Source organism: Eublepharis macularius, chromosome 9 (assembly GCF_028583425.1).
Source record: "Eublepharis macularius isolate TG4126 chromosome 9, MPM_Emac_v1.0, whole genome shotgun sequence".
Taxonomy (NCBI): domain Eukaryota; kingdom Metazoa; phylum Chordata; class Lepidosauria; order Squamata; family Eublepharidae; genus Eublepharis; species Eublepharis macularius.
Window position 1 is genome coordinate 86,274,184 of NC_072798.1, and position 16,435 is coordinate 86,290,618.

Sequence of the window (16,435 nt, forward strand, 5' to 3'; positions counted from 1 at the left end):
GCACAGATTGGACACTTGTCTGCTTCCCTCAAGTTTTGATGGGAAATGTAGGCAGCTTGGCGGAATATTGGACAAATGACAGTTGAAAAATCCATTGGACAGCAGTCAGAGATTGAAGCTGCGAGACCAGGATGCCTACATTTCCCATCAAAACTTGAGGGAAGCAGACAAGTGTCCAATCTGTGCCTTTTGTCACTTGTGGTTCTGCTCTGTGTGTTCTGTATTTTATGTGCAATTGATCTGCAGTATGTTAAATAAAATCCCCCTTTTGATTAAACATCTGCCTGCTTATTGAAAGGGTTCTCTAGAGGAAGGGATCCTTGTATACATTGGTGCAAAAGATTCCAGTTACCCCCCTTTCACAAGCTTCTCTTTGTTGCTAATTCCCCTTACTCACATGGACACCTGCTCTTTGGGTAACACCGGCACTCGCCTTCTATAGGTCCGTTGTTGTTGTTGTTGTTGTTTTTGTTGTGTGTGTTTATAATTGTGCATGATGAAAAGCTCAGTGGATCAATGGTTTAGACTAGGAAGGGAACTAATTGTTGATGCTGCTTGAAAACAGCTGCCCCAAAGCCTTGTTTTCCGATCCCCCTTGAAAAGGACGGCGTATGTTTGTGCATGTATGGTCAATGTGTGCACAATGGGCCAAAACTTATGAAAACCAACCAACCAACCCCCCCCCCCCCGAACAGATTATTTCCGAGCCAGCATTAGCCTATCTGGAACAAACTAGTAATAGAACAGAATTATCCCAGAGCCCCCCAGAAACAAAACTGAAACAGAAACTTTCTTGGTGCACATCCTTAGTTGCCAGTTTTACAAGTGGAAATGATGATTTATCCCAGTGCACTGAAACAATAATGCAGGGTGCTCCTGTATATATTTATGATTTATTGTGACATCTCATGTGTGTCATTCACTACCGCCAGTGTTTGGGCTTTGGAAACTAAATGAATTATTAATCAAAGGTCAGTTTTCAGTAATGTTAAGTTGCATAGTTAAATTCATACAAATAGGATCTCTTACATTGGCTCTGTGTTGATCTCTGGTTCTGAATTTAGATGTCATTTGGCTGTTCAAATGTAAACGGTTGCAGATCCTTGTTGGGGAGGCTGCTTCATTGTGGGGTAAGGACAGAACAAGAAGGTTCTTTCCCACCACTTCTGTATCTACTCAGTGCTGTCCTGAAATGTTCTTCCAAATTGAGGGGCGTATTAGATGTTCAGCCTCAGGAGGAATTGGTGGGACCTGCAGCCAATTTGCAAAGCACTTAGCAGATAAAATCAATTGTATCCAATCCAAGTTCACATTAACTACAGGCCAAATGATAGATGCAGATGATGGTTTTCACTTGTCTTGCTTTACGGATACTGTCCAGCTTGGGCAGCCTAAGGAGCTGTGCAGACAGAGTCCTTGGAGAAGGATGGACTACCCCTGATTTGACCAACCTATACTATCCCTGCTAACTGAAGCTGTCAGATGAGAATTGACTCAAAGGATGGAGCAGGTCGCTACAAACCCTCCTTGGATCGGTCAGGTTTGAACCAGTTTCACCTTGCACCAAATTTGCCTGAAATTGAATGAATAAGCGGTCACACAACTCAACTGCAGGGATTTTGGATGAGAGCGTTTACCTGGCTCCTTTTCAACCTGGCTTCTGATCTAACTAGGGAAAGACCAGAGGTGGCTAAACTATGGCTCGGGAGCCACATGTGACTCTTCTAGACATATCCCTCCCTTTCCTTCTTTCCTTCTTTCTTTCCATGTCTTTCCCTCCCTCCCTTTTCTTTTTTTCCTTTCTTCCTTCCTTCTATCTTTCCATGTCTTTCATAGTTTCAGTAAAACCATTGGGGTTACCAGGTCTGACTCAGAAAATACCTGGGGACTTTGAAGGTGGAGCCAGGAGACTTTGGGGTGGTGCCCAGCAAGGGTGTGACATTACTTTTGATGTCACTTCTGGGTTAAAGGTCAGTTGATGGCTCTTCTCAAGCTCCACCCCTTCCTGTGATGTCACTTCTAGCATACTGTACCCAAACCCCACCCCTTCCTGTGATGTCAATTCCAGGACACTCCCCCAAACCCCTCTCTTCCTCTGAAGTCACTTCAATGCATCATGTCTTGCGGCTCTCAAACATTTGATGTTTATTCTATGTGGCTCTTACATTAAGCAAGTTTGGCCCTTCCTGACCTAGACCAACCTATTGGATGACCTCACTCTGCATCTGACAGAGTGCATCCCTGTTAATTCTTCTGGATCACTCATCTGTTTGTGGGTTTTTTTCCATTATGAATTTTGGCCTTGTTCTTTGCAATGAGAGCTTCCAGGCTCTCTGGGGCAGCTGTTTTTGCACTTAACAGTACCCAAAAACACACAGAACACAGTCTTGAAGGGCGGTATATAAATCAAATGTTATGATGTTATTATAATGTTATTCACTAATGCTTACTCCCAGGGAAGTGTCTTTAGAATTGCAGACTATGATTGACATCTTTGGGGCGTTTTTCAAGTTTGACTGCTTGAACAGACTACTGCACACACACCACCATTATACTTTTCCTCCCAGAGATTGTTCAAGTGCCCTGAGAGGGGTAAGGGAGACAGACCAATGCCTGGGTAGTGTCTCAAGTCAAACCAAGATGCACCCCCCCCAAACAGGTCTATTCAGATGTAGGTAAAAAAGGTAAAGGTAGTCCCCTGTGCAAGCACTGAGTCATTACTGACCCATGGGGGGACGTTGCATCACGATGTTTTCTTGGCAGACTTTTTATGGGGTGGTTTGCCATTGCCTTCCCCAGTCATCTACACTTTTCCCACAGGAAACTGGGTAGTCATTTTAACAAGCTTGGAAGGATGGAAGGCTGAGTCAACTTTGAGCTGGCTAGCTGAACCCAGCTTCTGGCAGGATCGAACTCAGGTCATGAGCAGAGCTTGGGCTGCAGTATTGTAGCTTACCACTCTGCGCCACAGGGCAATGTACGCCCATGGGGCAAGATGTAAGTCCCATCTTATTCAATACTGCTTACTCCCAGGGAATTTTCCATCAAATTGCAGCCTATGATTGGAGTCTGCACATTTCTCCCTTCAAAATGTCTTCGGAGATGATTGGCGGGAAGGGTTCTTCCCTTGTGAGGACCTAATCAGCAGAGAGACAATGCCATTGCCTGAGTAGCAATGGGAAAAATGCACTTATGTGCATTGTGCACATTCTTCCTTTCTGCCAACTGAGTTAATTAATAATCTAAGGGTTCTCTTATGATCTGATTGGTGAATGCTGTTAAGTAAAGCAAGATGCAGCCACTGCTGGGAGGTAAAAAAACAAAATGAAACAAACTTACTTTTTTGTGGGAGCATCTCATTATAATTTGGTTCCCTAGATTTGGTTCACTGTTATGGACGTTGCTTTAGTAAAATGAAAATGCAATTTCTGGGTTTATTTCTGGCTTGTTTGTTTCATTTTGTGCACACCTAATGTTGCTTCCTTTTTTTGCATTTTTTTATACCTTTGGCTTTATGTTTTGGGGTTCTCTGACAGGAAAACGTGCAATCAGATGACCTGAAGAGTTCAGAGGGTAGTCAGGTATAGTGAGCAAAAAAGTTCTGATGGGTAGCCATATTGGTCTTCAGTTGAAGAGCAAGATCCATGTCCAATATTACCTTAAAAACCAACTAGGTACGAGCTTTTGAGAGTCAAAGCTCTACCTCATTACCATACAGTTCGTGAGACAGTCTAGAAACAACTAACAAATGTTAGTCACAAACACTAAAACCAGTGAAATATCACATCTGCGATTTGTATAATCATTCAAGCCTTTCCCAGAACTGCCATGATTACACAAAACACAGCAACTGCATGTCAAAGCCCTGGGTGCCCAAATTCCTACAGTCTGCTTCTTATTATGGTAGAGATTGAGTCTTAATAGACAGCTGGGTGTAGTGGTTACAATATCAGACTACCATCTAAGAGACTTTAGTTCAAATTCCCACTCTGCCCTGAAACCTTGCTTGGGGCTCTTGGGCCAGTCAAATACTTTCAGCCTAACACACCTCACAGGGTTGTTGTGGGGATAGAATGAAGAATTATGTAAACCACCTTGGGTTCTCACTGGGGAGAAAGGTGGGGTATAAACAAAGTTAAATAAATAAGCCTAAGAAGAAGAAGAAGAAGATTGAGACTCGGAAGAGCAGCTGTGACGAGCTAGAAAAGATCCTTAAAGATAAAGATGTCTCTCTGGGGAACAAGATAATCCAAACAATGGTATTCCCCATTATGATGTATGAATGTGAAAGTTGGACAGTGAAGAAAGCTGACAGGTAGAAAATCGATTAATTTGAAATGTGGTGCTGGTGGAGAGTTTTGTGGATATCATGGATGGCCAAAAAGACAAATAAGTGGTTACTAGATCAAATGAAGCCTGACTTCTCCCTAGAAGCTAAAATGACAAAATGAGGCCATCATATTTTGGTCACATCATGAGAAGACAAGATTTGCTGAAAAAAAAGTCAATAATGCTAGGAAAAGTGGAAGGTAGTCGGAAAAGAGGAAAGCCTAAAACAAGATGGTTTGACCCAATAAAAGAAGCCATGTCCTCCAATTTGCAACAACAACAACAACATTCGATGTATATACCACCCTTCAGGACAACTTAATGCCCACTCAGAGCGGTTTACAAAGCATGTCATTATTATCCCCACAACAAAACACCCCTGTGAGATGGGTGGGGCTGAGAGAGCTCCAGAGAACTGTGACTAGCCCTGTGCAAGATCTGTTAATGATAGGATGTTTTGAAAATCTTTCAGTCATGAGGTTGCCATAGGTCGGAGGTGACTTGACAGCACATAATACACACAACTTAACTTACAAGGTGGTTGTTGTGAGGATAAGTCACTTCAAATCACTATTGGGGAGAAACGTGGGTATAAATATATAAATGAATAACAATTCAAGCCCCGTAGAGGCCCACAAGCAGTTACTTGGAGACCCAGAAACATATGAGCCTGTCCTTTTTGTGTGTGTATCTAACCCTTTCCCACAATATGAAGAACTTGTTACAATAGCGCTCTATTAATGGTGTTTTAATTTCTGTCATGCTTCGCTACATGCTGATGCCTTAATATAGTGAATAAATACAGCCAGGATGGCTAGCCGAAGGAGATCTGCTTCATGTTGAGAGAACACGAATCTTCATCTGGGAGACCCTCTTTGCTTATGAATTTAATTATTTGGATTCCTGTAATACACCCAGACTTTATTAAGAGAGTCACTGTGCAAACACTTAATACAGAGGCACAACCTTGTCTTTAAAAAAAGCTTGCAATTTAAAAACCTAGGAGAGCCTAGTTGGATAGCAGAAGGAGAGAATAAAGACAAACTTATTGAACCAAGATATATTTACAGAGATCATGTAAGCCCTTGTTTCTTGACGATAGCTTCTTCCAGCATCACAAAGAATTCTCTTTAATATCAAGTACAGTAACCTTTCTTGCCGTTTTTCAGACAGAAATGCCTGTGGCAGAATAGGAATCTCAAGGGTGAGCAATAAACCCAGCAGGAATTCATTATAAAGGAATAATCATAATCAAAATAAGACCTTATACAATATACTGAGTTAAAGACCTATCAGTACATCAGAGGTTGCCAACCTGTTCTTTAATGAGAGCTCATTTTGAGTAGCGAACAATATCCTGAGCAACTCTTTCCTGTTGCGGCAAGTTCCCAAGTTTTGTTCTGTACTAGAAACCACATAAGGACTACAAGGAGCACCAGAAATGAACTATATTCTAAGCACAGAGAAAAGTCCTAAGAGAAAGAAAGAAAAGGTGGGATATAAATATGGGATAAAAGGTCCCCCCTCACAAAAAGCTCAGAGCAGACCTTTTTATGATCTTTTCTTGGGATTTCCAGGGGAATGCACTAGCTACTTTTGGATAGTATGGACCCTATGCCATTAATGCCCTCGGTTTTGTGTGTGACACCACAGATTTCCTAAGAAAAATACGATATATTGACCATCTTCCAGATAACACTGTTTTGGCCACCATGAGTCCCTATACACCAACATCTCCCACAAAGATGGAATACAAGCCAACAGGAACACCATCTTTGACATCACCAGAGCTGACCTTGCTACCAAGCTCTGCCAGTTTGTCCTCAACCACAACTACTTCCGATTTGGTGATGATTTATTTCTTCAGACCAATGGCACAGCCATGGATACCCACATGGCTCCACAGTATGCCAACATTTTCATGACTGACTGGGAGCAGCACTTTCTCAGCTCCCACCTGCTAATATCTTTCCTGTACCTGAGATTTGTTGATGACATTTCTATCATCTGGAAATATGGGAAAGAAGCACTGGAGACATTTCACCAGGCTTCAGTAACTTCCATGAACCTTACCATGAAGCAGTCTACAAAAGAAGTACATTTTCTAGGCACTTCTGTACAAATTAAAAGATGGAAGCATAAAAACCACCTTATAACAAAAATCAATTGATTACCAAACATATCTATATGTCTCCAGTCATCATCTGAAACACACCAAATATCCATCATCTATAACCAAGCTCTACGCTACAGCTGCATCTGCTCCAGTCTCTCTGACAGAGATTCTCACCTACAGGATAAAGATTTCTGGAATTACAATACCCACTGGATGTAGTAAGAAAACAGATCAACAAAGCCAGAATGATACCAAGGGATGACCTGCTACAAGAGAAGCCCAAACGAAACAACAATAGAACACAACTAGTAGTTGCATACAGTTCCCAGCTTAAACCAGTTCAATGTCTCATTAATGACCTGCATCCTCTGCTGGACAATGATACTGCTCTCTCACAGGTACGGGGAGGCAAACGTTTTCTTGCCCAAAGACATCCCCCTCGAACCTTAAACAACTCCTCACTCACAACAATACACTTCCCAACATGGACATGAACTCTGGAACCAGGGCCTGCAATAAACCAGGATTACAACTCTACCCCCATATTCCCTCCAACAACATAATCACTGGATCCAACAGTACCAGATATACCATCTCAGGTTCATTCGCTTTTTTCATCATCCTGGAACCCCCAGGTTTGAATCAGGACATAGAATTTCTCTTGCATTACAGATGCTAATTTTCTGCACTTTATACCTATGCTCTAATAAGCTAATTACAACATGTATTACAGCTAGTTTCTTGTATTATAGCTAATTTACAATACCCCTCCCAGCCTTTGCCTGGATTTAAAGGATTCCTTCCTTTTCCCACTCCTCATCTTTGACAAAGGGAGCTTTGATCCCCCAAAAGTTTTTTGCCTTCCTCTGTGCATAGAGCAGGGGTCACTGGGGAAGGTTGAGGGGGGAGATAGCTGTGTATTTCCTGCATTGTGTAGGGGATTGGACTAGATAACCCGTAGGGTACCTTCCAGCTCGATGTTTCTATGTTTCTATGAAAGTTCATTTCCTGGAAGTCTACTTGGTCTTTAAGGTGCTGCTGGACCCAAATCCTGGTCTTCTACTACACACCAAAATGGCTACCCACCTGAAACAGATCCTCATCTGACTCCATAACTACTACATTCTTCTGGTTTGTTTGTTGTAAAACTTGAATTCTCAAACCACAATAAATTGAATAGCATCTCTTCTTACCATCACCTGGCTGAAGGGACCGCAAGATAGGGAAGGTATCCTTCTTGATGAGAAATGGAGATGAAGCATGAAGCAGATAAACCAGGACTTTTACAAACTTATGCCTGGCTGAGTTCGTTGGTATAAACCACAGTTTAAACCATCATGTCTAAAAGGAGCCCACATACATGCTTTCTTCTTAATCTATTTTTCACCCATACACTGTTCGGGATAGTATATGGTTCCAGACAACCTCCCGTGCAGGCAATTTGCAGGATGCTTTGGATTAGAGATGGGCACAAACAGAAAAAAAATGAACATGATGTTTGTTGTTCGTTGCCATCCACAAACAGGGACTCACGAACAACCATGAACATGGCCCTGTTCACAAACATGTTCATGATTGGCTGTTCGTGGGGGCCAGCAGGCTCTCCTCCAGCCATCATCCAAGTCAAGATCCCTACTGCACCACTCCCAGAAACCGGACCTGAGCAGGTAGCAGGAAAGCTACCAATAATAAATAATAGCTTTGCCCAGAGCCTGGCAGCAGCCCTGGAACTTGAAGGGGTAGATCCCTACTGCACCACTCCCAGAAACTTTACCTGAGCAGATAGCAGGAAAGGTACCAATAATAAATAATAGCTTTGCCCAGAGCCTGGCAGCAGCCCTGGAATTTGAAGGGGTAGATCCCTATCCCACCACACACAAAGAAAATTCAAGCTCCAATGCACTCTATCAAAATGCCAACAACAACTGTCTCTCTCCCTCTCTACTGTCTGCAAAGTGAGAGCTGGGAGCCCCCCTCCCCCCTGTTCTTTGCTCCCTTGTTGTAACAAATTTGGAGCTCCACACTTGAAAGGAATACCTGCCCAAGCTAAATTGGGCTTAGATTGGGGTTTCCAGGGCAACAGCAGGAGTTCAGACAGAGTTCAGACAATCCCTGCCTAAGTTGCCAAGGGCATTGACTGCAAGTGCCAGACTGTCTGGCTTGATAAAAAGCAATGAACAGCAACGAATGAGGCTTGCAACAGCCACCTGTTCATTTAGAATGGGGCCTCATGAACGGCTTGTTCACGAACAGCAGATTAGTCTGTTTGTGACTTTTTTTGGTTCATATTGCTGTTCGTGCCCATCTCTACTTTGGATCAGCCCCAGGATATTCATATATTCAGCTGGCAGTAATCGAGAGCTCAGTAATCACATGAAGGCAAGATCATCTTATAGGACGTTTATGAAAGCCTATGAGATGGCAGTGAAGGCTGTGAAGAAGGAGTTTTATACAGCCTCCATCGCATCAGCTAGCTCACGCCCAGCAAAATTGTTCAATGTGGTTCGATCACTAGTCTCCCTCCCAGGGGGAGACTGCCAAATTCAGAATTCGGACATCAGCTGTGAGGCTTTTGGGAGCTTTTTTGCTGAAAATTTTTTGTCTCTCCGCCGTGACCTGCCAGCCACAGTTGATACAGTGAAGGAACTAGAGACCCCTTGGCCATCTTTAGGGTCAATATTTGATCAGTTCAGTCCACTCTCCGGGGAAGAGATTGACAGGACCCTGCAATCTGTTAGGCCCACCATGTGCTCCCTGGACCCATGCCCATCGTGGCTGGTAAAGGCCAGTGCCGATGGTCTTCTCTGCGGTCCTCGTTGGTGGCCATTGTTAACACATCCTTGGGCACGGGGGTTTTCCCCGGGCCACTAAAGGAAGACATGGTGAGACCGCTCCTGAAAAGACCATCACTGGATCCCACTGACCTGGTCAATTATCGCCCAGTCTCGAACCTCCCGTTTCTGGGAAAGGTGATTGAGCAGGCGGCAGTGGGACAGATACAGGGTTTTCTGAATGATGTTTCGGCCCTAGATCCCTTTCAGTCTGGGTTCCGGCCAGGACATGGGACGGAGACGCTGCTGGTCGCCCTCACAGACAACCTTCGCAGACATCTGGATCGAGGTGGTTCAGCGCTGCTGATATTACTGGATTTGTCAGCAGCGTTTGACACAGTCGATTACGATCTTCTGATTCACCGCCTCGCCGATGTGGGGATACGAGGGACTGCCTTACAGTGGCTTGTCTCTTTTCTCCACAGTTGGGGACAGAGGGTGGCGCTTGGGGAGAAATTGTCACCCCATCACCCATTGGTGTGTGGGGTCCCACAGGGGGCAATACTCTCCCCTTTACTGTTTAACATCTATATGCGCCCCCTTGCCCAGCTGGTGCGAAGTTTTGGGCTTGGGTGCCATCAATATGCAGATGACACCCAGCTGTATCTGATGATGGATGGCCAGCCCGGCTCAGCCCCAGATGTCCTGGAACATGCATTTGCAGCCGTGACTGATTGGTTGAAACAGAGTCGACTGAAACTGAACCCAACAAAGATGGAGGTCCTATACTTGAGCCATGGGGGACTGGATTCGGGACTCCAGCTCCCGACCCTCGATGGGACACAGCTTGTGCCTGTTCCAAGGGTTAGGAGCCTGGGGGTGATCCTAGATGCCTCCCTGAAAATGGAGGCACAGGTCACAGCGGTTGTCAGGTCTTCTTTTTTCCATCTGCGGCAGACCAGACAACTTGTCCCTTACCTGTCTACCTGTGACTTAACTACAGTGATCCAGGCAACGGTCATCTCTAGGTTGGATTACTGTAATGCGCTCTACGTGGGCCTACCCTTGTGCCTGACCCGAAGATTACAGCCGGTGCAAAATGCAGCGGCGCGTATCATTATGAAAGCACCGAATAGGGTGCATATTACACCAATATTGTGCAAGCTGCATTGGTTGCCAGTGGAGTATCGGATCAGGTTCAAGGTTTTGGTATTGACCTATAAGGCCCTGTGCGGACTGGAGGGACCGTCTCTCCCCATATATTCCCCAGAGGACCCTCCGATCAGGAGAAAAGAATTTACTATCAGTCCCTGGCTCCAAGGAGGCCCGCCTGGCCTCGACTAGAGCAAGAGCTTTCTCAGTCTTGGCTCCTACCTGGTGGAACACTCTGTCTACCAAGACCAGGGCCCGGCAGGATTTACTATCTTTCCGCCGGGCCTGTAAGACAGAGTTGTTCCGCCAGGCTTATGGCTGAGGCTGGGCCTCCACTGGCTGGAGGATATAACATCTACTCCCCTCCCTATGAGAGCTGTCCACCACTGTTCTGAAGCTGCTGCCATGTTTCAATTGCACTGCTGCACTTTCTGTAATCGCCACTAAAAAAAAAAAGAGTGCTGCTATTTTTAATATCTTTATACAATGCTTTTAATGTTTTATGATAATGTTTAATGAAATGTTTTAAATGTTTTTTAATGCTGTTATCCGCCCTGAGCCTGCTTGCGGGGAGGGCGGAATATAAATATGATAAAATAAATAAATAAAAATAAAAATGAAGAAAAATCAAGCAATGTATTTTTATGCATGTTTTAATCCTTATTTTTCTGAGTTATCTGTGAAAGTAATTACTTAGATCAGGAGTTGCAAAACTTGGTGAGCCTCTGCAGATCTTTGGAATTCTGACACAGTATGGTGGGAGCAGCCACATAATGGATGCAACAAAATGGCTGCCACTGTAGGTGGAACCATTCACAAAAGGACTGTCCCAGCTTACTTTCAGCTTACTTTCAATCACACAATGGTGATTCCTGTACTGTGGTGGCAGTTGCTGCCAAAGCAACATTTTTACACATCGGCACAACCAATCATATCTCCAGTGGCCATTCAGATGCCTTTCTGGGTGAAAGCACCATCTGGCCTGCACACTTTCTAAAAATACTTGAGGGGCACCAGGAAAGTTGGCACCCATAGTCACCATGTTGCGGACCCCTGACTTAGATCCTAAAAGATTGAGAAATGTAATCTCCTTATTACCCTTTCCCACTGAAACTTTTGTGCCTCCTGGCACAACTGGGAGGGGGGAATGGGAAAGGAGGTGGGAATTGGAAAAAAATTGCTTCCCCTCCCCAGCAAATGGAAACACTGTTCCATGGGAATAACTGCCAGTGAAATGGCACTTTAAGGATCTAACAGTGCGATCATATGAAGAATTACTCCAGTCTAAGCCCATTGAAGTCAATTGGCTTAGAGTCAAACCACACGATACAAATTACACGAGACAGAGCGCGTGTCAGGGTCCTGTCTTGGAGGTATCCGGTATCCAGAGAAAACCCGTGCCACCGCAAACATAGGTTCGATGGAGGTCCTGCAGTCCTGGTGCATGTAGTTGAAAACAATGTTGGAACACGTGTAAGTAAATGTTCGTGTCATTCGCGTGTAATTCGTGTAGTGTGGTCCGGCTCTTAGACTGGAGTAACTCTCCATAGGATTGCACTGTAAGTCAGTGTTTGTATATTTATATTTATCTATATATTTACCAGGTTCATTGCTATTATCAATTCTTAAACGCCATTTATTGGTCTTTATGTTACTAGGTGAGCAAAAACTTTGGTTTCTTAGCAGTCAGTGCTCCTTCTATACCAGCACTTGCCTTGGAGTCGAGCACCAGAAATGGGATAGGGAATCTTGTATAACTCTTATACTTGACTTTATGAGCTGCTTCCTGTTTGCATTGGATCCAGTCTTAAATTCACCTATCCACATTGATGAAAAAGGCACTTCATTGCACAAGACAGACTTTCCTCATCATAAAACAGTTGCAAGTAACTTTAAAGACTCTTGCACTATGACTAGCATTTCTCTTGCTAAATTTAGCTGTGTCACTGCTGTCAGTTGCTGATAAACTAAAATTACATGCTTTTGATTTGCTTGCCATTGAAAAAATATTTCAGAGGATTATTACATTTGTAATCAGGATTATCATCCTCTCTCCATATGGGATTTAAGTCCTGTAGTGGAAGAATGATTTCATACCTGACTATCTTTGCATTCCCAGACAATATGCACCATAAATTTATTTCCTCACGGAGTCACTGCAAAAGGACCTGGAGAGCACTGCATCCAAGATGTTTAAGCTTTGTTCATAACTACAGTAATTTGCTGCTGTTAAAAAAATGGAAGATACTATTACGGCTGATGTTTACATTATTTATGCTGATAATAATGTTGACTTTATGAACCAGGGATTGGTTCTATTAGAAAAAAAAATGGAATTCAAAGAAGGCATTATCTACTTGCTTGCTAAAGTGAAAGGATGGGCAAACTGTAGATCTGAGAACATCCAGATTTTTTTTTCAAAGTAATAGATCCAGAGGAGTTAGCCATGTTAGTCTGTAGTTACAAAATAGTAAAGAGTCTAGTAGCTCCTTTAAGACTAACCAACTTTATTGTATGGAGAGCTTGGAGTCTTTCCTGCTCATCAACACTCAACGTGTTGTCTATTTTTGTACTGGGATGTACAATATAGAGGAAATTTTAAATGCCATATCTACCATATAAGTAGGAATGTCAATCAAGTGCTGGCAGTTGGCAGGGAAGTCAGGGAGATGAGGACAACATAATCAGCATTGTGCCAATGTTGCAATGTCACTTTCAGTGAAAGTAATGTCAACATGTCAGGGCACTACTCTAGGATTCACCAGAATCTATGCTTTTACTATAGAGTTTTGTATGGATCCTAGAGTGTTGCCCCTGATGTGGTGATGTCACCTCTCGGTTCATGCAGAAGTGATGTTGAGGCATTGACTGGATGCCAATTTTCCTCTCATTTTGCATCCACTGTTCCATGGAACAACAGGCGGAGCCTGGGGTGCTAAACAGAACATCTCTCACCAAAGCAGGAGACCTAGCACCCGTAGGTGTCATCGTAATATACAGTTTACAAGTGGGGATAACTCACAGGGTAGTTATTCCTCCTCCTGGTTACTGTCACCTCCTTTTTCCTCCTCATCAGTGACCCCACCCCAAGACCACTTTCCATCACCACAGTGTCTCCCCCCCTCCTCCTACAACACCCCAAGCTGAACACACAACGCTGGTTGAACTCTGGCCAAGTTTTTTTCTTGTGAGATCAAAAGCATACCCAATGTTTTGTGTCTGTTTGGTTTGTTCTAATCAAAAAGATTTTACCATGAATTTAGTGAAGAGTTTGTTTTTATGCTGTTAAATCTGGCTTTTATCATTATTTAATGTACCGTTTTATCAATGTGTTTTTATCTGTAGGTTGTAATCCGCCCTGAGCCCGTCCACGGGGAGGGCGTACTATAATAATAATAATAATAATAATAATAATAATAATAATAATAATAATAATAATGATGATGATGATGATGATGATGATGATGATGATGATGATGATGATGATGATGATGTTCGGTTTTTGGATTTTGCATGGACAAATATGGCTATTTATAATAGTATTTTTAAATGCTTGTGAAGTTTCAGGAACCGGGGAGGGAGATGGAGTGGGCGAATCTGCAGGTATTAAGATCATAAGAACATAAGAAGATCCTTGCTGGATTAGTGGTCCATCTAGTCCAGTATCCAGTCTCACACAGTGGCCAACCAGTTACTCTAGAGGACCAACAACAGAACATAAAGTCCAAGGCCTTCTCCTGATATTGCTTCTTTGCCAGGGCTTTTTTTCTGGGAAAAGAGGTGGTGGAACTCAGTGGGTTGTGGCAGGGAGGGCAATCTAAACTCTCCTCTGTCTGGAGATCAGGGGGCGGGGCCACTGGCCATGTCACCATTTTCAAAAGGTTCCAGAACTCAGTTCCACCGCGTTCCAGCTGAAAAAAAGCTCTGCTCTTTGCACTGGTATTCAGAGCTTTGCACCTTCGAATACTGAGGTTCCTTTCACTCACCATTTCTAGGAGCCACTGCTAGACCTATCATCCATGAATCCATCTAGTCCCCCTTTAAAATTGTCTATTCTCTCTATTAATTCAGTAGCATTTTTACTTGTGAAAAGGGACTTTTAAATATTTAGTAATAGGCAATCCTATCAAGATGCAAAGATGTAATTGCAGGGTTAGATGAAGACCTGTTTAGTTTGACCAGGAAGCTGAGAAGGGGGAATACAACTGAGAGTGACATATTTTCTCTCTAGCACAAAATGGCCAAAGGTTAATACTAACGCTTCAGTGTCTATTGAATAGCATTGTAAAGACAAATAAAGGATAACATTAAGTACAAAAAAATTTGGTTTCTGCTAGAATAATTAATGCCATTTGAGGCCTTTACAGTTACAAAGGGCTCAGTGTAGTTCTTTGTGCCTCCATAAATCTAAAGAGCAACTGGAACCACTGCAATGGTAGATATCTATAATGTCTTCTCTTTCTGCTAATATGTCAAAACCTCTTAATTTCACTGGGTGACTCCAAGTTCTAAGGCCAGCTTGTGTGCAGGAAACAGCTGCCCTGTCGTGCTATATAGAGGCTGCTTTAAATTCCTCCATTCTCCCATCCACCATGTGCTAAGTATAGCAGCTGGATTTAATAAACATTATTTACTTGTTTTAAAATGTGGTGGTGGAATGTGCCATCAAGTCATAGCTGACTTATGGTGACCCCTACTGGGGTTTTCAAGGCAAGAGACTAATGGAAGTGGTTTGCCATTGCCCGCCTCCGCACACTTGGGTTTCATTGGAGGTGTATCATCCAATTACTAACCAAGGTTGACCTTGCTTAGCTTCTGAGTTCTGACGAGATCAAGCTTGCCTAGGTTGTTCAGGTGGGAACATTTTAAAATGTATGGCTCCCCTTTTGAAATAGGCATGCTGTTGTACAAAAACTAATAAAATACAATTAATATATACCATAACTGGAGATTACAATAAATAACCCAGTATTCCAAATAATTAGCCAACATCTTGCCAGAAAATTTATTTATTTTATTTATGTAATTTATAGCCCGCCTTTCTCACTGAGACTCAAGGCGGATTACACAGTATGAGGTTAATACAATCAGCATCAAATAAGTACATTTCAATACAATATTTCCCCCTAGAAAAAATAAACTCCAGAACATCAGAGTGGCCACTTACTCATGTGATCTTGCTGCCACAGTACATACTTGACAGAGTGAAAGAGGTACCATCAAGGCTGAAAGTCTTACTGGTTCTTACTGTCTGGGGGATTTGAAGCAGATGATGGGATGTACCACTTCGTACTCTTGACCTGCCCGAACCAGTTTATTGTGTACAGTCAATAGTTCCTGATGGTCAGCTCTTAACTGGTATGTGGGCTCATATTGGGAAAGATTATTCTCAGAACTCTTTCCTGGGAATAAGCCCCTTCTGACTAGACTTGCTTAGGATGGCTATCAGTTGGTATCCTCAGTATGGTTATCAGCCCTTAGAAGGAAGTAGCTCTGTTTAGGATTGCACAGTGAGCATCCCACAAAGTAGTTCTCAAATTTATTTCCAGCTAGGGTAAATGAGTCTCTCCCTAAGTGCTACAAAACCACAGTCACTTTCAAGTGGAGATGCTCTCCAAATTCTAGCAGCAAACTAGCATCAGTGGGCCGTCCCACGAATCAGTTTACGATCCCATTTGCAAGGAAATGAGAAACATCAATTTAGCATAACTACGAATTGCTAACAAAGGGACTGGCAAGCAATCAGATACTCCAGTCAATTACGTCTGGCCTTTCATTATTAACAGGCATTCCAGCACCATCGTGTAATGGAGGTTACAGTACATTAAATGCAAATCGTCGTCTGCATGTGTGGTTGACTTAACATTCCTCAATCAGTTTGATGGGGAGGCTGGAGGCTGTGGGCTAAATATAGCAAGCAACTGCATTGTGTTCCAAGGGGGCCGAACAAACAGTCTGTGAAGGATCAGCTGGAAGTGGCAGAATTCCAAAGGGAATTTGCTAAGCTTTTCTATAGCATTTTAACCACAATACATATAGTGAGAGCTCCCAAATTCTGTGTAGGTAG